Source organism: Chinchilla lanigera, unplaced genomic scaffold, assembly GCF_000276665.1.
Source record: "Chinchilla lanigera isolate Chin_1 unplaced genomic scaffold, ChiLan1.0 scaffold00090, whole genome shotgun sequence".
Lineage (NCBI taxonomy): Eukaryota > Metazoa > Chordata > Mammalia > Rodentia > Chinchillidae > Chinchilla > Chinchilla lanigera.
In genome coordinates this window covers 772,268-793,508 of record NW_004955491.1, presented here as the reverse complement: position 1 = coordinate 793,508, position 21,241 = coordinate 772,268, and the positions used below count along the sequence as shown (strand labels likewise).

The following is a 21,241-nucleotide window of genomic DNA, read 5'->3' as shown; positions in this document are numbered from 1 at the left end:
GATATTCTGTTTGGATTTATATTATGTCTTTTTGTATATATGAAATAAATTTATATTGGGCCGCTAAAACATTAACAGGTACATGTAAATCAAAGGTCACAAATACGAAGGTCTTATAATGTCAAGGTATAAAGTGGGTGCACTGGACCGTGTACGGGATCAGAGTTTATTGTTCATCTCTAGGTTGTTATTGTTGTGCAGAAGTATATATGTTTTTTGTAATATATCTCTTTACATATTGTATACACAAATCAGACAGACAGCTATGCCTTTTACTTGGCCCATCAGCCATCACTGCAGCTTTTATGTGAACACACAAAATATTTCACCCTTTTGTTTTTAAGTGGGAGAAGAATCTAGTACTTTTCATTTATGTATTCTTTAAGGTATTCAGTCATGATTTGTCATCTATAATCCCAGTGTTTAATCACATTCATTATTTAATAACTAAGACTATATTTTGCTACATTTTTTGATAATTATTGAAATGAAATATGAAATTCGTTAAATTCTTTTTTTGTGGCCTGAAGTAGAAGAGGTTTATTTTGGCCCATGGTTTCAGTCCATGGGCAGCTAGCTCCAAGACCTCATGGCAGAAAGGCATGCTAGAGGAAAGCTGCTTAATGCCTAGCATCCGAGAAGTAGCACCAGAGAAAAAAGGTCCAGTGACCAGATAGAGGCTCCATGTCTCCTCCAGACACAACCAGAAGTGTCTTTTGCTATCTCCTGGGTGTCTCTCAAGTCACTCAAGATTAACCATCATGTGTCTGACCATTGTCAACTTGACATCCAAACACATCTTCTTAAACAATACTTAATCTCCAAATAAAGACAAGGTCTTAATTTTACCTAATATTATGTAATTATGCTGCCATATAATTACACAATCAGAAATGCACTATTTTTCACTAGAGCCTCAATAGTCACAGCACTGCTCAAAATCCCAAGTTCAGTCTCCTCTCAGATTCACAATAACTTTTACCTGTGCATGCCTGTAAAATTCAGAAAGCAAGTTATGTAATTCCAAGACACAGTGGCACCATTTAATTATTAATTATTAACCATCTCCATTACAAAAGGGGGGAGGAACAGGGGAGCAGAAAGTAATAGGACCAAAGCAAGACAGAAAAGCAACAAGTAAACATTAGATCCTGTAGTTCCATGACTAGCATTCAGAGAATATGGTGACATGATGTGATCTCCATAGGGTATAGCCAGCCTCATTCCTAGGGCCTTGCTGGTTCCTCCTCAGATGGCCTCTCCCTTGGGTTGGCTCTGCTCACTGCCTTTGCTCAGTTTTCTTTGGCTGATGTTCCACATCCCTAAAATCTTGAGCTTCCTGTGGTTTCTGGTGAAGCTTTAGCCTCATACGTGCAGTGTCACACATGGCTCTTTTAGGGCCTTCTGGCAGGGACTTATACACTGTTACACATTATATGGACTTCCAGGCCTTCCTTTAAAATCTGAGTGGAAGCCTCCATGACCCTGTAACTCCTGTATTCTGCACACCTGCAAAATCAGTATCATGTGTATGGATGGCAGCAAAGTCTGCTGCCAGTGTGAGCAGTAGCCAGGTCCTCTTGGACCGTGGCTGCAGTGGCTTCTGAGTGCTTGGTTGGATGAACATGGGGAAATACTTCCAAGGTAACTCTGAATAAGCAGAATACCTGAGGCCTCTTTTCTCAAAACAAAGGCTTTCAAAAGATTTCAATTTTAATGACCTTAGACCTGTAACATGGGATCTTGCTGGTTCCTGAGATACCTTCAAGGCATCTTTCTTTTTGTCCTGGTGGGAAGTACTTGGTTTCTTTTTAATGGCACTAATATCTCCAGCAACCATATCCTCTTTGACTTCAACTTTACTTGTGCTTCTTTTCTGAGCAAACTGCAAGCTTTTCAAAACTTTCACTTGTTTTCTGCTGATTCACATTATAAATGCCATTCTGAGCCTTTAAGCCTTCCTATTTCCAGTGGATCATTTACACTGTGATGTCCCCTCTCTTCAAGGTTCCTTGGTCCTTGTCTTCCTGCATGTTGATGAGTAGAATGTTAGAAATAGTAAATGCTTAGTTTAGGTAGCTGAAGAGCCCTTGGCAGCATCTGAAGATGCTCCTCATCCAGCTTGTTTCACTTAGATGCTCTTTGCTTCCCATTTCTACTTTGGCCCCAAGAATCATATCTCAACAAGAATGGAGTCCTGAAAGAGCTTCAGACGGGGTGAAGATAAAATGATCACATATAAAATTTGAGGGAGATGTGGCTAATCTGTTGGCAATCCTGAGTAAGGGTTACCTGATAAGAGACGCATACTGGGAAGAAACAAGCAACAACCCTATAATTCAGCTGTGTTTAGTGATAGAGTAGAAGCTGCTGAGGGGGAAAGTGGATGTGGCTCATAAGTTGTCATGGGCTTTGTGTCACAAAGTGCTGCATCCTGAAGAATTTGTGACTGGGTAATGGCAGCTCACTGCCCTTGCCTTAGCCTAGCAGTGAGCTCTTGCTTGCAGAGAAATGCATTATTGCTCAGCCACTGTGGATCCAGTACGTTCTCTGCCATTATCCAATGTTAGTCTTTCTCCTTGTTCCTGGAGTATACCATACCCCACTTACCTGTAGGTGTTTTCACATGTTTGCCTTTCTGCCTGGAATTATTTTTTCTTTTCTGTCTGGCTTTCCTTAACTACCACTCTTCATTATCTTCTGCTACTCTATTTTCGTGCTTTATTTTTCCTTCCGAGCATTCTGAATGCTGTAGTCATTTTGTTCACTGATTTTAAATGTTTTCTTGAAGTTTTTGTTCCCAGCTTCATCGTGCAGCCCATGAGCTGGGGCTGTGTCTGCTCCTGGGAAATTTAATGCTGGCACTGGTATAGAAGAGGTGCTGTGTGAGTATTTGGTATGTTCTGTGCTCAGGGAAGCGGAAACATAATAAACAAATTGGAGTTTGGAAGCAAGGGGACAAGAGTGTTTCAAGAGATTTTCAGTGTGTATGGTAAACTGACAGTGTTTTGAGGGCAGTAGAACTCCTCCTCCCTCTTTGCAGGTTCTCACCTGAGTCTCAGAGTTAAATTGATGTAAGACAGATCAATAGGAGCAAAGCATATACATTTATTTAATACACATTTTACGTGGTACAGGAGCCATCATAAAGAAATGAAGGGTACTTAGAACCAATTACTTAGGTTAGTTATACTATTAGTGTCTCTTAGCTCATAGAAAAGGGAGGTTTGTGCTAATATCCACTGGAGAATTTTTTATGCCCATATCTTGTACTCCGAGTAACTACTTTAAAGATAATAGTATGCATTGTATTAACTGTTGTTATTCACCTGTCATCTTGTCATGAAATTTTGTTTTATCTTTTTTCTATAAAATAAAAACAGCAAAGAATCAGTTATTTATATACTGGGTTGGGCAGAGAATATTGAATTGTGAAGAAGCAACTAAATATGTGGAGAACTTTAACAGATAAGTTCTTTTAACCAGCTCTGTTCAGAATTCTTTTGGTCTTAATTTTTCATGCTTAAGGATAAAGTGTTGCCTCTTCCACATAAGAGATTGATCTCCTCTTAAGAAACAGTATGATAGAATAATCTTTTTATATTGGGCTGTTTTTAAAGTGCTCTTAACGTAAATATTCAGTATGTTAGAGTGTTTTAGGGGATAATATATTCTTAACTCCTTCAACTTCAGTGAGCTGACAAATAATTTAAAGATATTTATGATGGAGATTATTAGGATTAGCTTGGTGTTTAAAAAAGCATAGAGTGAAAGCTACATTACTCATAATTAAAACTTTTCAACACAGCTCTCGTTCAGGCTGAAATAAATGGATATAGTAATTTTCCCTTCTCTGTAGTTTCATTTTCTGCAGTTTCAGTTATCTGTCGTCAGGTGTAGTTGAAAATATTAAACAGGGAATTCCAGAAATTATTTGCATTTTAAAAATTTTGCACCATTCTAAGTAGCATGTTGAAATTTCACACTACCCCTCTTTGTACCTCTGGGATATCTGGAATATGAATCATTGCTTTGTCATTCATACACACACACACACACACACACACACACACACTGGTACCTTGGTTCACGAACTTAATTTGTTCCGCTGTTCTGGGGAAGACGGCAGCATTCATGTTCATGCAAGGAAGATGGCCATGGCTGTGTTCATCACCGGATGTGGACTTCATGAAAGGAAGGAAAATAATGCTAAATGCTTTTTTGTGTGAACCTAGTTGTTCATGAAAAGATCTAGTAACCTTCTAGTAATCCAGTAATCTTAATTACTAGATTAACTGTCACATTATCACAGGGCTTGTGTAGAAGTAATAGCCTAATGCTTCTATATCATAATTCCTACATTATTTACTTTTGACATTGATTTATTTTGCCTCAGAAGAAGAAAAAGGGTTATTTGATACAATAAGAGAAACTAACCATATTCACATCACTTTTATTCTAGCATGTTGTTGTAATTGCTGTTTTGTTATTAGGTATTCTTATTAATCACTTACTATGACTCACTTATAAATTAAACTTTATGATAGGTGTATATGTATTAGCTGAGAGAAACATAGTATGTGTAGTTATTGCTAGGACCCACGGCTTCCAACAATCAGCGGTGTCTTGGAACATATTTCTAAGAATAAGGGGGAGCTACTGTCTGTTAAATCTTAAGAAATAGAGTATCTGTGAGCTTCCGTCTGATTTTACATTTGTTCTGGAAGTATACTGTTGTATTTGATTTCAAGTAAAAGCAAGAGTAACAGGATTATCACAAGTTTTCTCTCTGTAACTTCTTGTCTCAATAGAAGATCATAAAGAATTTCACGTTTTTCCCTAAGATACATAAAGACACTATCAAATAATCTTTATGCTTCTTCTAATAAATTCTGTCAAATTATCTTATATTTTTGGCTTTTTTCTTAAGTTACAAATGAATTTGTAATCAAAGTATAATAAAAAAGAAATCATCTTAATATAAAATGAAATTCTGATTATAATATATAAATGTAATGCCAAGCAATGTTTAATATGCTGAGGTCCTGTATTATGATATCATATTAAAATTTTGGAGAAGTTGGATTATGTTTTCTCCCTATTGTAAGGGAGTTTACTATCTAGAGCATGAGATTAATTTTAAAATATTCCCTCAGTGTATCTATTTATTTATCCATTCTAAACCTAATTCCCTCAACTATTCTGCAGAAAGGTAGTGTGACCTATGTGACTTTACAGTACTTTCCTTACACGTTGATGGATTGCATATCTGGATGCCAGGTGATATGTCTCTGAATCTTTAAAAAAATATATTTCCATGTATCTCCATATATCTGTATCTATATACACACATATATATAATATTCTAATTCTGTTGCACATAATTGAGGTCTTAAACCACCAGATTCAGTGGAAAACATTAAAAGCTGTTTCTCCAAACGTATAGAAATGTGTGGTGCACATTCTTTAGGTGGAAGCAAAAATAAATCTCTCTTATAAGGCTCTAAGAATAACAAGCTAAATCTCCTTAAGATCTTTGCTAGTATTATATAGGAATAGAATTTAATTGCTGCTATTTTAAAATATTTTAAGATACAAAATTTAGGCTGAAATGTTGCCTTTAATTTCTATCTACACAGTTTAGAAATTTAAACTCATACTAGTTTCATTTACTATAACTACAATACATTTTAGCCCCTTATACTATTGATTTTTAAACACTTTTTAAGCCAAATGATGCATGATATCAAATAGGTACTAGAAATAAAAATGAAAAACACATGAATTTTGTTTATTTACACATAAATATTAACAACTACAAATCAAATACATGAAGAGCATATGTTCATTATGTATACAATATCTTTAAATTCATTTTGAAGCTACTAATAGCTTGAGTAAGTAGTGAAACAATGTACGTGTATTAGGATTTTTTCTATGTTGCTTAGTTATGTCTCAGTTGGAGTTCCCAACTCCTGGCCATGAGGACCTTATTTAGAAATCATACATCTCTCCCTACTTAATTCTTCCATGGCATTTCTCAGGTAGATCCATTTCCATTGTACATCAGCAGATAGTTTGAGTTTCAGACTAGCACTAATTATTAGTACTGGATTAGTTATATGTTATTGTTTAGTAATTCTCTAATGGCTTTATGTACCTTCTGAAAATGTGTTTTTTCTCACTTCAAAATCAATCCTAAGACTAACCATATCTGGCTGAAGTAGTTGCTCAGCAATACAAAAGAGCTGCCACATAGCGTTGCATAAGGAAGCAAGGCAGGTCCCCAAGAATTCTCTTCTGAGGTATGCAGGTGTCTCAGCATGGCTTGTTTTCATGAACCAGTATCTTCAACAGTTCTAACACAAAATGGTGTGTGTGTGTGTGTGTGTAATACTATTCTGGAATAGGAATACTACTGGCATGACAGTACAGAAACTTAGCAGATAAACACCATAGTCAAGTAATTAAAATTAAGATCACTAATAATAATTCATGGTGACAGCACATACTCTGTACATAGATGTGGGAGGGGAAGGATGCTTGTCGATTCATTTCCTAGAATCCAGAATTCCAGTTTACTCTAAAAAATTCTGAGAACCTCAAATTGCAGGATATTTTATTAGTTAGTCTGACTAACTTATAAAATAACTTATTTTCAAGGTTATGGGGAAAAATTGGTAAATTGTCACAGATGGTAGGGAACAACATGACATGAAAACTCCCTGCAATGAAATATTTTAATTCTTTTCCAGAAGTGGAAAAGGGACATTGTAGAGAATTGTTGTAATCTGAATAAATTCCTGGGTGTTAAACAGTGTCAGTCAGTTGTGATCAATGTACCACGGTTATAAAGATTTTAAACTTGAAACATTGAGTGAAAAGAATGTTTTCGTACTCTCTTTGAAACTTTTTAGTAAATCTAGAATTATTCTAGAATAAAATTGAACTAGTTTAATCTTTTTATGACATGACTCAGTAATGAACAATAAAGGCAAGTGCTTCTTAGATTGGACAAATCAGCAGTGCCTTTTGGGACTCTCTGACCCTAAAAAGGTGGCATTTCAAGAAGAATTGAAAACATCATATCACAGCGATATATGTGCACCCACCCATGTTCATAGCAGAGCAATTTGTAATAGCTAAACCTTGAAAACAACCCAAATGCCTATCAACTGAGGAATGAATAAAAAAGATGTATTTTTATTCAATGGAGTATTATTCAGCTATAGAGAAAGATAAACTTGAGGCTTTTATAGGAAAATGGATGAAAGTAAAGACCATACTCATAAGTGAAATAAATAAGACCCGCGTGTGTAAACATCATATTGTCTCCCTAGTGTAAGAAACTGAAAGAGTAAATAAAATCTGAAAGGTACAATAGATTCTGTGAAAGGGAAAGAAACTGCTCAAATGGACAGAACCAGTGGGATGGGGGAAAGGAGAAAAGAAGGGAAAGGAAAAATACAGAGATATATATATACACACAAGATGGCTAAGATGATTGTACTACTAATTTCTCTTAGTCCATTGAAAGGAACAATGCTTATATGGTTTGATCAATTTTGCATGCCTGTGCCTCGTAATCTGAGCAACTACTTTGAAGATAACAATATGCAATATAATAACCATGGTTAATTTCCTATCATCTTGTTTTGAAATTCTATGTTGCTTTTATTCTTTCTTTTATTCTCTTTAAAAAAATTTTTTAAACAGAAATGACCAAAAAAAAAAAAAAAAGTTTCGGATTATGAGTCTGCTGCATGTTTCATTTTCTATGAAAATCATGCTTGCTAGAAAATCTTAGAGATTAAAGGCATTTAAATTGCAGGGACACACTGGTTCCTCTCAATCTTCCCTTTATCTCAAGGGATAAGCTGCAAAGTGTAGTAAGACTCAGTCAAAGGCAGAACTGCGCTCAGTATATCTCCATCAAAATGGACTGTACAAGGTCCAACTTCCTGCACTCCTGCATTCTCCCCTTGACCCGGAAGCTCTTTGTCTCTTTCACTTCCTCCATCTTCGTTTTCTTGTTTTCCTCAGCTTCTGTTACACTTCTGTGCCATTAACTGTGTAATTTTTGCCCCTAACCCTAAATTGAAAAGCCAGATTTCTTACTGCTAAAAGGAAGGACAGAGAAACCTCATTTTAGTGTGTGAAACTAAATTCATTATTCCACTCAAAAGGTCTTATTTTCTTTTTTTGTATTTCTGTCTCATGCAGTGACATTCCTATCCGTCCACCTGGCAGAAACCTAAGAGTAGTCTTATGTTTTATTCCACCAAATTCCACACTGATTCCTCACACAGTTCCTTTAAATTCTATGCCCTTTATTGCATCCTTTGTCTTTTGCAATCCTGCTGTTACGACATTAGTTCAGACATTTATCATTTCCTACCTGGGTTATTTTATTACCTTCTGTTTGTTTCCTTCAGTCCATCCTCTTACTGAAACTCAGATGCTGTTTCTTCAAGTTGCATCTGCTTGGAATCTTTTATCTCACTGTTATTTATTTAATAAATATTTGTTCAGTAAATAAAGGCATTTTCATAAGCATCAATACAAATTCCAGACGGCATATTTTGCGAAACTCAACTGGCATATAAAGCTTTCTGTGTCTCTTGTTGGTTAGCATTTGTGATGATTACTTCTCTTTGCCAAGATATTGTAGCATTCTCAGCTCTGCCAATTGTGAAGATGAATATAGAAATTATTACAAGTAATAATCTTAAGCTTTTCTAAAATATTACTCTCTAGAACACTGTAGAAGTTAGATGTCTGAATACTTGGGGTAGGTCTGACACTCTTTCTAGCTATATGAGAAAGTTATTTACTTTAAGTTATTTTAAAAAAAGAATTGTAACAGCAGCAATGGTGGTAATAATCATGTAGTGTGCGCCATATAGGGTGATCTTTTGGCAAAATAGGTTTCATGGAATAATATGAGTTTAGAATTAAAATGTGTTATTAGAAATCTCTAGTTAGCTGTAGTTTGTTCATTGACAGAAATTGGTTCTTTAGAAACATAATTTTAAAATAATGCTTTTAATATCAAAGACTTGAGGTGAACAGCAAACTCTTCACACATTCGCAGTTACCCAGGGGAGGTCTGAAACTGGCCTTTCTACCCTCAAAGCAGTGAAAGTGGTGTCTCTGTATTTACTAATGGAATCCAACTGGGACGTGAGTTGTACAGCCCTGCTATCCTTTTTCCTTAGTACCTGGCCTCAGCAGGCAGAGAAAACGGGAGATGTGTTCTGCCTTCTCTAATCCCTGAGCAGACACCATAGGCTTCATCTGTTGTCCACATTAGATAAGAGTTCACTTAAGAGATCTGCAGCAACTCTTCTTTCCTTAGACATGCTATGGCGCTACTGGGGATCCCCTTCCAATGAGCCTCGCAGACATCTGTGTACTTCCTTTTCTGTTTAAGTCAAGATGCTTCCATTCCGGGACTAAATCCTTGATCTGAAAGAGCTCCTGGTCTAATAGAGGAGGTATATATACAACATGAAGCAATTCAGATTATAGTTAATGCTGTACCTTGCCTTCATAATAGATCCAGCATTCCTTTTGGTACATTCCTGAGCAACCATTTACTATGACCCTTTTCTATTTCACAGTTTAGCTTTTCATTTGAGACAATTGTATAATTTTTTTCTAATGACATTATAGTTCATATTGATGAAGGATTCTGCAGTCACCCGACTTGAGAGACACCCGTCACCCCACCTTTCCAATCCCTTGGCTCAATTGTTCTTATTCCTTTCCCTGCCTAATTTTCTTCACAGCACTCATCACCACCTGACATAACGTATATTTAGGATATTTGTCTCTATTCCATATTCATGCAGTAGAATACAAGCCTCACATGGGCAGGGTATTGTCCATGTTTGCCCTCTGTTATTTCCCCAGGACCTTAAACAATGCCTGGAATATGTGAGTACTCTAAATATTTACTAAATGAATGATTATGTGCAAATATGGAAGGATCTTGTTTTAGCATGTAATCTCTTTTTATCAAGTGTTAGTACACATTATCTGCTTTAGCTTGCCAAATCTTATTTCACTGCCTCAGATCTTGTCCTATTATAAATTATAGTAGTTCTATTTTAGCAGTAGATGAATTTATCCACTAGTATATGCTCTATGAGTATATGATTATATATAATATATTCACTTATATATTATATATAACTTATATTCATAATTATATATAATATGTTCAATTATATTCATGTAAGTGTTTATTATCATTATTTGATTATATATAACTCTGGTTGTTGTATTGTTATGGCAAAAATTCAGGCTGTATTCCGCAAGAGACCAAAGAGAACAGACAAAGTTTTAATTTAGACCGGTCACCTCTCATCCAGACTTGCAAGTCCGGGAAGTGGGCATGGACCTGCCTTTGTTCCCAGCTTATATACATTTTTGGTTTCCATGGTAACAGAAAGGAATGTTGTAGCCCTGGCCACATGTTGTTTTCCTTGTGCCATGTAACCTGGTCAGGCTCCAGTCATGCGCCCAACCACAATGATATATACTTTCTGTACTCTGTTCTATATGTCCCCCTTTAGATAACCATACATTTCCTTTATGGTTACAATGTTTACCTAGGGCCAGGAGATGGAACTGCCTAGGCAGGGTCATGGAGGGTTAACTAGGCCTAGGCGCCCCCTTATCTTGGGGAGACATTCCTGGGCAGTGTTCATCTGTGGAATTAGCTCTTACACTGTCCCGGGAGGCTTCCCAAGGCCCCATGCAGGCTTTTACCAAAACTATTTTATCTAAAGTAATATGCTAAGATTCATTGCCCCCTACAGTATGTATTTAAAAATTGCAGACTTCATATAGTACCATTTCATTTCTTAAATGCCATGTTATAACTTCTGAGAACTGATGCTTTTTTTTTTCATAAGCTCTAAGTTACTTGGAAAAGTTAAGAGGTTAAAAAATAAGAATATATAAGAGATTGCCCCTTAAGCCATGCCCATTCTGAACTTGATAATAATAAATCTCGCCAACTTTAAAGAAATTTTTGAAAGGAGTATTGTACAATTCCAACATCAACTCAATAACTGGGGCCCCATAAGACTTTTCTGACAGGTTTCAAAAGCTTTGCTTTGTGACAAGTTTTTGCCTTACCTCTGTACATCAAAAGAATGTTGTAAGCTTAAATATGTACTTTTTTGTTAGAATTCTAGAAAGTAACAAGATACACGTACAGCGTACACATATACACATCCAATACATGTAGGCATAATGCTTTTTAGTACCTTATTCTCTTTGTCAGGTGCCAGTGACTGTGTATACATTCAGGTTTTGGAACAAGCATCATGGAGACTCAGAATCAGCCAAGGAAGCAAGGAGAAGAAACAGATTTTGGCCACCCAATACTAGCAGATTGTTTCTGAGATCATTTTGGAGAAGCCTTGAAAAGGAGGAATTCACATCTCTGTTTCTCCCTCTTCTTAGAGACCAGCAATCTTTTTTATAGTGCTGTGCACCCGGAGAAAACAGATAAACCCAGTGCTTTGAAGTGACTCAGGAGAGGTTACTACGGATATAAAAAGCTTACTACTTTACAGGCTGTGGCAACCTAATCCGTCCCTGCCAGAGGAGAAGCACGCTTTATAGGTCCCAGGACAAGGGTTAAGTTTATCTGCTTACCAGGAATCTCAGTTTGATGACTTACTTGCTAGACAAAATTTCCTATTAATGCAGAGAGTTAGAATTAGTTGGTGTGGGGCTTCAACGCAGAAGGCACGGTGATCTTATGTGAAAAGAATTTTAGTTTCAGTTATACCATCGTGATGATGCAGAAACTGCAGACGGAGAAAGAAAGTATATCTTGAGGACTTTTGTAACAATTATGCCCATGTACTGCAACATCCTGAAATTGCTTAGTACATTATAAATTACTGCCCTTAATAAGACATGTTACATGTGTAATGCCTCCATCCATAATTACTGGCAATGATAATAGAATCTAAAAAATACCTTTAATGATGTTATTACTCAACACAGAGATACACATCTCAGATCAATATACTTTCAGCGGTGAGTACTTAGGTAACCAGGAGATCCATATTTCTATTTATCTAAACACATTCTTCTTTGCGTTATTGTGTCACCCCTTGATGTCTCAGAAATTTCCTTTTACATTCAAATGGATGATGGAATCCTGTAGTACTGACTTTCTACCCTCCTCTTTTGGGAGCTGGAAGTAGGTGGTGTTTCTCTGTTTCTGTCACCCTCTGCTTCCTAGTAGCAGTTCTACTTAGCATTGCTGGTCAGCCTGCTATTCCATGACATCAAGTGTCAGGCTGAACTCCACATGCATGGAGTAGAAATCAGATAATGCAGGCTTCTTCCCTGAACCTACTTTGTACCTTATTTGCTAAACATGCATGTGAATGTGCATAATTCCCAACATGAGCAGCTACATCAAGATATTTTGAAATGGGTTTGTAAATAAGTATATCTTAATTCAAATTCTATTGATTGCATTTTAATTCTGCTTCCTTATCCATTGCTGCTAGAGATTTTAGATACCTATAAAGTTGACCCAAGGGATTCTGATTTTTTAAAGCATCCAGGTAAATTATTTTGAAGAGGAAATGATTATTGAACAAGTATTTTATCCCAATAACACTTGCATTTGGCATTATAAAATAGTCTAATGTGCATGTAGAATTCAAAGTGTTAATGACCACATGTAAAATTTGCAATCAGAATATCCCCTACTCCCCTAGAAGGTAGAAAAAGGATAATTAACATAAACTATTTGTATTGCAGCAGATTGCAAAACCTAATGATTGTGCTACAGCAAATATGATAGCTACCTAGTATAAACTGGACAATAACAAATGAAGAGAATTTTACACCAGGGAACTTTTAGAAAATAATACACCCAAAATGACACAAATAACCAGATCTAATTCATCCAGATATAAAAGCCAAAACATTCATGTGTTGTGTTAGACAAGGATATATAGCTACATGTTACTTTATGGCTCAAAAAAATTTTGTTGGATGAAAATGAGTCATCATGATGTGAGCTAAGATAACTGCTATTAAAAGCTGATCATGAGTACACAATTCTAATATTCTGGGATCAAGGCATCTCTTTACTGAAGTTAGTGCTTTTGAAAATGTTTTGCATAAGTATCTGCCTTTTCTCCACTTGCTCAGAGGTGGAGGGATGGAAGTAAAAAGCAGACACTGACTGGTTCCACTTTCTGGAACCTTGTAGCCCAGTTTCCACAGGAGAAGAAAGAGTGACCATTCAGTATCTTTTCAGGTCCTCCACTTAATAGGGCAGCATGTATTTCACACAGTTTTTAACCAGAGTGAACCACACCTTGTACTTTTTAAGTAGGATTTCAAGAATTCATCTTTGAATTTTAAATATCTTACTTTTCTCCTCAAATAATTTAATTTTCAGTAGAGATAAGTTGAATATAATCATATTTTGAAAAACTGATAACTGTGCGGTTTACTACTTCTTCACCAATCCCGGCCACTCACTTCCAGATACAGAGAAACCTAACTACATGCAGATTTGCTGCTGTTCTCCATGGTGTGTTTACACAAGGAGGAAAATAATGCATTTCTATTGTTTATGTTTTAAAATGTCCCGTCTTTAGGGATCTCATTGCTCTGGCTGGAGAACTTATAGTCTGATCAAAGAAATTTTAGTATTTGAGACACTTTTGTGGAAAAGACAGCATTATTACCACAGCCAGCCTTGACATGTTTAACCAAACATGCAAAGCCTTCCCCAGGGTAAATAAAAAAAAACGCTTTATTATTCTGGGAGTGAGCTCAGTCCTTATCTTGTACACTGTGACTGATTAGCGTGCCTGAAATAAATATGCTTTCACAGCTGCTTTAAGGCAGGCTGAGGGTAAGCAAAGAAAGCATGTTATTGTCTAAACTGCAAGGAAGAGGTCTAGAAGAAGGAAAGGCCTTTGAGTTGGGTAAACGTGGAGAATCTTTAATCTCTAGGTAAGGGATGCAAATGCGTGGATATGATAGTAACCCATTACAGCATGTGGGAAAGAAAAATCATAAGATAATATAGAAAAATACTGTAATAGTTCTCTAACTGAACTGAAGTTTGGAAATTCTAATGACAGTAATCAAAGAACCAATTACAGTATTCTTTGAAGAATAATGCTTTAGTCACTTTCTCCATCAAGAATTTGAGAAAGAAATAAGAACCTTAGAAAGTAGCCTTAAAGTGTGGAGTTGGTGGTTTGTTTGGTGTTTTTACAAAGTCAAAGGCTCAACATTAGCTATTTACTAACAAACATCTATTTTGCAAGTGCCACCCATTTTGCTAAGGATTGCTAAGAAATACAAAGTGAATGAGACCCAGGTTCTGACTCGTAAGATGTCCTTTAGCATTTCTGCCCTTTTATTCATGTTATCTTGGTAATGCTGTTACTGGTGTTTCAGTAGAAGTCTGAGGTGGTGGCTGTGATTCCAGGTGGAAGTGGACCTTCCCCAGTGTAGAACATTCAAAGCCTCTGTCCTGATGGAGCTGAAGTATTTTTCCTGAGTAATGAAAGTTAAACGTAAAATCCTTAGGTTTGGGATCTTTAAGAGGAGGTCATAGTGAAAGTGCTAAGCATACATATATACTTGGTCTGTGCAGTGTTGACATTTTCCCTCAACCAGCTAGCAAAGAATGAACTAATAGGGAGGGGAGTGTACACACCTTACTGGGATCAACCAATCTCTCCTAGTGTTCGCTGCTGCCTTCTACCCAGTGACTCAGGGACCACTGCCAACAAATCTTCTTCCAGGCTGCACAAAGAGATTGGAATCCCCTTAGATGAGCTCTTCAGAGAAGAGCAAGGACATCAGTGCCAGAGGCGTGTGGCAGTTAGGTTGGAGGCTCAACTTGCTTGACTTTGGGATCCACATGGGAAGTTGGTGGAGCACACTTCCAAGTGTGTCTGGATGGATTATGGAGGGTTTGCTATGATGTTGTAGTCTGGTGTCTAGCCCCTTCCTCTCTAGAACTGCTTTCGTGGTGGGCTTCCCATCCATAGCCGCCATGATGGCTGTCTTATCCTTCCACCATGATGGTTCTGCCTTGGAGCCAGGCAAGAACTAAATCCCATGAAACAAGAGCCAGATTAACATGGCTATGACTGGGCCATAATCCATTTGTCTCTCTGCTGGGTGGCTTGAACCACTGATGATACATGCATACCTGTACCACTTCTACCACCAGTGGTACAAGCCTCCCACTGGGACAGTTGTGCATGTCGGTATGCATGCGTGCAGAGGTTTAAGCCAGCAGGAACATGTTGAATCTCTCCTCTTTAAGACATGGGTGTTGGGTATTGTGTCCAGTAGCATGAAAACTGGCCAGTAATAGGGGTCATGAGGATTTAGTCTGCCTGGGCTTTTATGCTGAACCTTTCACCAGGGGATTGGTCTTCGCATAGATCCTTCTCATTGTATCATTGTTGTTGAAGCTAGTGTACATTGCTTTATACCCTCCATCCCTGCTTAAAACAAACAAAAAAATCTTTCATTTAACATACTATGTTCAGCAAAAAGTTATGCATAAACATATGTTGTGAACTGCGTGGTTATTCCTCCTACAAAACTCATGTTGAAATCCTGACTTCTGATGTGATAGTGTTAGGAACTGGGGGAATTTGGAAGGTAGGTAGGTCATGAGAGTGGCCCCTTTTCTTACATTTCTTTCATCATCATAATAAATACCCTGAGGTATCAGTTGTCCCCATTACTTTGGGTGAGGACAAACATCATGGCAGAAGCAAGTGGCAGAGTAAAATCCTTCTGGCTGGGAAGCAAAAGGGGCTGTGGGGACAGATCAGGGCCTCACAATCCCTTTTGAGGAGGTTTTGGGTTTGGTCCCCTGTAATGAAAAATCTCTCATTAGGCGTTCCCTACCTCTTAAAGTTTTCACTACAGGCTGACGACAAGTTTTAATGCCTGTACCTTTGGAGGATGCTTATTGAAAATGTAGCAAGCCTTCAGGAATTTAATTAGCCATAATAAAAAGATTAAGGGCTTCATTCTTTACTTTCTGCCCTGTGAGGACACAGTAGTAGAGTCACAAACGCAGATGAGGGTTCTCAGCAGAACTAACTCTGCTGGGTTCTTAATCTGAAATGGCCTACCTTCCTGCACTGTGAGAGATAAATGTTACTGAACTCACCTGTCCAGGTAATTTTTTATAGCAGCCTGAGCTAAGATAGTATATGACCTTTCTTAATAAGTGTTCATAATCTGACAAAGGTTGAAAACATTGTGAAAACAGGTTCACTTTTTTTTATATGATAGAGAAAGGCATCCTTTGGAAATACACTTACAGTCTTTACAAGGGAAGGAAAGGAAATGGAAGAGTTCAGTACTAAGCTTTGAAATGCTGTGTTGTTTTCTGAGAACCATAGAATTTCCAAAATGTAAATGTAGTGTGAGACTTGAGAATGTAATTTATGGAGTAACACTGGTGGAGGTTGGCCTTTTGTCTTGTAGATCCTGGAAAGCCAGTGCTTAATTTGAAGCAGAACCCCTGGCAAGATCAGATTTGAGATCTGGAAAACTCTTACTACCTTGTCAGAGATTGCTTGGTGGTTATAGAGGCAACAGTGTAAATAAGAAGAGGCATTGTTTAAAATAGTAGCAGGGAGGATGGAGTAAGTATAATTGGAGAAAAATCCTGAATTTCCCTGGACTTCTTTTTTTTTAAATACTTTTTTTTTTAAGAGACAAAAAAAACAATAAAAACTATGCAGAATTTCTGAGCAAGATGATAGGAAATTGACAGTGGTTGTTATATTGCATATTGTTATCTTTAAAGTAATTGCTCAGATTACCAGGTACAGGCTTGCAAAATTGATCAAACCATATAAGCACTAACTGTTCCTTTCAGTGAACTAATAGAAATTAGTAGTACAATTATCTTAGCTATCTTGTGTATATATACGTATCTTTTTTTTTCCCCTTCCTTCTTTTCTCTCTTCCCTCTTTCCAGTTGTTCTTTCCTTTTGAGCAGTTTCTTTCCCTTTCACAATATCTACTGTACCTTTTGGATCTTATTTACTCTTGCAGGTAAATATGTTTGACTGAGTAATAAATAGGGAGACACTAGGGAGACAATATGATGATTACACATATGCGAGTCTGATTTATTTCACTTATTGTAGGGAGTGGCTAAAGCTGGAGATGGGTCGTATGTGTGGGGACAGGACAGAGCCAGCGTGCCTGAAGCCATTAAGTTACCTCAATCTTGAGAAGGTCTCCTTCCTGGACAATTTCAGTCATTAGTTGCTAGGCGGCCTTATGTCTCACGATACTAATTTTGCAAAAGTATAAATAAACACACTTACTGTTGTTTAGTTCTTCACCTCCCGTGAGGAGAGAGAGGACCTCCACCTGACCCAGCTTTTGTCTCTTGTCTATCTTCTCCTCATTCCTACCACCATTTCTCTCCAGGACCATGGAGAGCCCCAGCGAGCCTCAACAACTTATGAATATAGTCTCTAGTTGCATTCATTTACCTATAAAAGCCTCAATTTTATCTTTCTTTATGGCTGACTGGTACTCCATTGTATAAAAATATCACATCTTTTTTATCCATTCCTCGATTGATGGACATTTGAGTTGTTTCTAAGATTTAGCTCTTACAAATTATGCTGCTATAAACATGGGTGTGCATCTATTGCTGTGGTATGATGTTTTCATTTCTTCTGGAAAAATACCCAGAAGGGTAGACTTCTGATCCATAAATGGAAACTTCATTATCTTGCCACAGTAAAAGGTGTTATTTATTACTCAGTCAGACATGTGTAATTTAAACTGTGATGTAGTAAATTCATGACCTCATGGAAATAGAAATGGGATACTTACAGTATTGTTCCCACAGGTGCCCAGTATTGTGGCTGTCCTTATGTCCTAAAACTGGAAGTCATTTATTTCTTGATTTTTCATTGAATTTCATGTCAATCACTGGCATTATTTTATTGGCTTACTATGTTTTAGTGTTGTTGGGGAGATTTTCACTTTTTACTTTTAAATTTTGAAAAAATTTTTTCTTCTTAATTACCATCTAATAATTTAATATTGCTGGTTTCTTGCCAGTTTATCAGTTTTATCTCTGTCTTGATCTGACTCTGTCCTCCATAATCTGCATTGAGTATTCTTCAAATTAAAGAAAAGCAAAAGTAACTGGGCCATAATTATCTTCATTTTACTGAAGCCTCACTATAGTATAGTGCATTTCTTCACAATTTAAAGCAAGCTTGAGAAGTGTCATATCTAGTCTGTTTAGAACCTACTATTTAATTATATTAACTTGCTATTCTGATGTTAATGTTAATGTTAATTGTAAGTTCCCAACACTAGGAAAAATATATGTCTGGGATAGTATCTGTATTCCTGATATTATTATTTATACTGTCCCCCTTTTACTTCCAAAAATATTTCACTTTGAACAGTAAATTGCATGATCAGCCTATCTATCAGAGAGAGCCACAAAGAAATTGTCCCCAGAATTCAATTTATGGAAAGTAAATATAATTAAAATATGCTGACAGCCAGTGTCCCTATAGTAGACTTCATGAATGCTGTATCTAAGTCCTTTTGAGGTCAGAGAGTGAAAAATTTGTCATTTGGTTGCTGAAAGGTTTTCATTGCTGTAATATAAAAATAAATTTGCTTCTTCTTTTGCTGTTATGTAGCCCTCAACTCATCTTGTCACTTTTCTGGTAAGTCAAAAAATGCAAACCCAAGTTTTTCACTTATTATCTAAACAAAACAGAATTTTTTAACATTTTATGCTGGGAACCAGAAAACCTTCTGAGTGAAAGGAATTTTGAAAAATATGTGAGTAAATTTTAGTCCATCCTTTAATTATGAGCCTTCTACAAGAAGGTCATGTAAAATATATGTGGTTACAGGGCTCCTTGTATTACACAGTACTGTAGTCAGATCTCCAATGTATTTTTCGTGAAAGTCAAGATTTTTTTTGCTAAGTGTGATGGTATATGAAAAACCCTTGTTACCAGCCCACTCCTTGCTAACAATGGCAATGGACTAGTATTTAGCTTTTTTAAAAGTACAAATCTTGTTATTTGGAACAAGACAGATGAACCTGGAGGATGTTTTGTTTTAAGCAAAATAAACCAGGCACAGAAAGACAAATAGTGCAGGATCTTGCTGAATGTAGACTCTTAAAAAGAACTGAACTCATAGAAAGAGTATGGAATGTTTACCAGAGGCTGAGGGCAGGGCGACTAGGGGGCCATAATTAGTTAGGAGGAATAAATTTAAGAGATCTTTTGTACATTATGGTAACTATAGTTAAAAACAATATACTGTATCACTTGAAAATGACTGAGAATAGATTTTAAGTGTGCTTACCACGAATTAGTGTGAGGTAAAGCATATGCAAAATAGATTGATTTAATCATTCCTCCCCCATCCCTGTATATGTATTCATATTGTGTTGAACAGTGTACATATATAAAAATTTTACTTGTTGATTGAAATGAGTATATTAACATAGTATATGTTAGGCTAAAAGAAGTTAAATGGTGCCTTTTTAGAATTAGAGACAATTAATCCTTGATCCATTAACAACCAATAGGAAATATGTTGGTCTCTGAGAATAGCTTATATTCTTTAGAGAGTGGTAGGTATATTCTAAACTTGCCCTAGAATATATAAGCCCTCATTTAGTGACCTTTGAAATTCATGCCCCATTGTCACCAAAATCTGTATTCCCAATGTCACCAATTCTCTCTCCAATCAAAAATGGGCTTTCACCTAGGGACAGTGGTGCTCTGCAGGTATAGTGGTGCTAGGGGTGTGTGTGTGTGTGTCTGTGTGTGTACGTGTGTGTATGTGCGCATGTGTGTGTGTCTCCACTATTTTTTTTAACAAGGGCCCTGGAAGCAGGGATAGGAGTCTTCCCCAGTGCATTTTCTAAGCCTGCACTGTTCAAAATGCTACTCACCACCCACCTGGCCAGTGAACATGTAGCTGGTCCGAATGGAGATGTGCTTTCACGAGGCATGCCCTGAGGACTTTGGAGACCACATGTGTAAGAAAGAATGTACTGTATGTCAACTTTTAAATACAGATGCATTTTAAAATGATGATGTTACATATGTTGTATTTAATAAAAATACATATAAAGTTAATTTCACCTCCTATTTCCTCTTTAAATGTAATTACTAATAAATTTAATATTTCATGTGTGACTCTCATTTTATTTCATGTAGACAGCACTGCTTTATTCCTTTCTTCTCCCCTAAGAACTCCCAGCTCTGAATTTCGTGTCACCTGATTATTTCTCTCTCCTTGCTCAGTGCTGTGGTTTTCATTGCTGGTCTTAGTCACTCCCTTTCATGTTGTGAAACAGTTACCCTCTAAGTCACCACTTTTTTTCAGCAGTATCATCGTAATTCATGGTGAACTGTAGGAATATTTAAATGTACCTTCCAGTACACCTAGTTCTGGTTTCCTTCAACTAATCTCTACTATCTTGTTTTCATAGCTAAGTTACTTAATTTTATGGATACACTTTTATCTAACAAGAATTACAAACTAACTCTTCATAATCTCTGTTTTATGTGTCTATCCCACTCTCATTCCCCCGGACTCTGGCAGTTCTTCATCTTCTCCATTATTTAGATATATTGGCCCTGGTCTCTCTGTGTCCTTCAGCTCCTGTTTCATTCATTTGTTCATTCATTCAAGAAATATGTTCTAGTCACCTATTATGTACCATGCTTCATTCTAAGTACTGAGAGGAAAATCTCTGCCTGTGTGTTACTTACAGTCTGAGCAGTGTGACAAATAATTGGTCAAGCTTGGTAAGTGATTACTGTGGTATTAGATTTTGAGAGATGCTGGGAAGAGAATTGAAGGCTGGCAAAGGAAATATGAAGCATCAGTGTGAAAGAGGGGGAGTTTTTTAACAGGTGACCAGAGAAGGAGGAAAAGAAGCCAGCAAGTGGGTGTCACCAAGCACAGTCTCTCAAGTAGGAGGGACTGGTGTGTTGGAGAAGTAGGAGATAAACTTGTAGTGTAAATGAAACAAATTAGCATATATATTGAAATATTTTTAAAATAACAGAATATGTAATGTGGGGAAGTATTTGAATTTCTCCCTACTTCCTATTTATCTCTCTTCTATTTATCTCCCTTCTAATTTGCTCTTTGTGTGTGTGCATTCATATGT

At 36.8% G+C, this 21,241-nt stretch overlaps 1 protein-coding gene across 6 annotated transcripts in view; it reads left to right on the top strand.

The window, feature by feature from the left end:
* Tpk1 (thiamin pyrophosphokinase 1) overlaps nucleotides 1-21,241 on the top strand; it is a 346,630-nt gene that overhangs the window by 175,062 nt on the left and 150,327 nt on the right. The gene's annotated exons all lie outside the window — the stretch shown is intronic.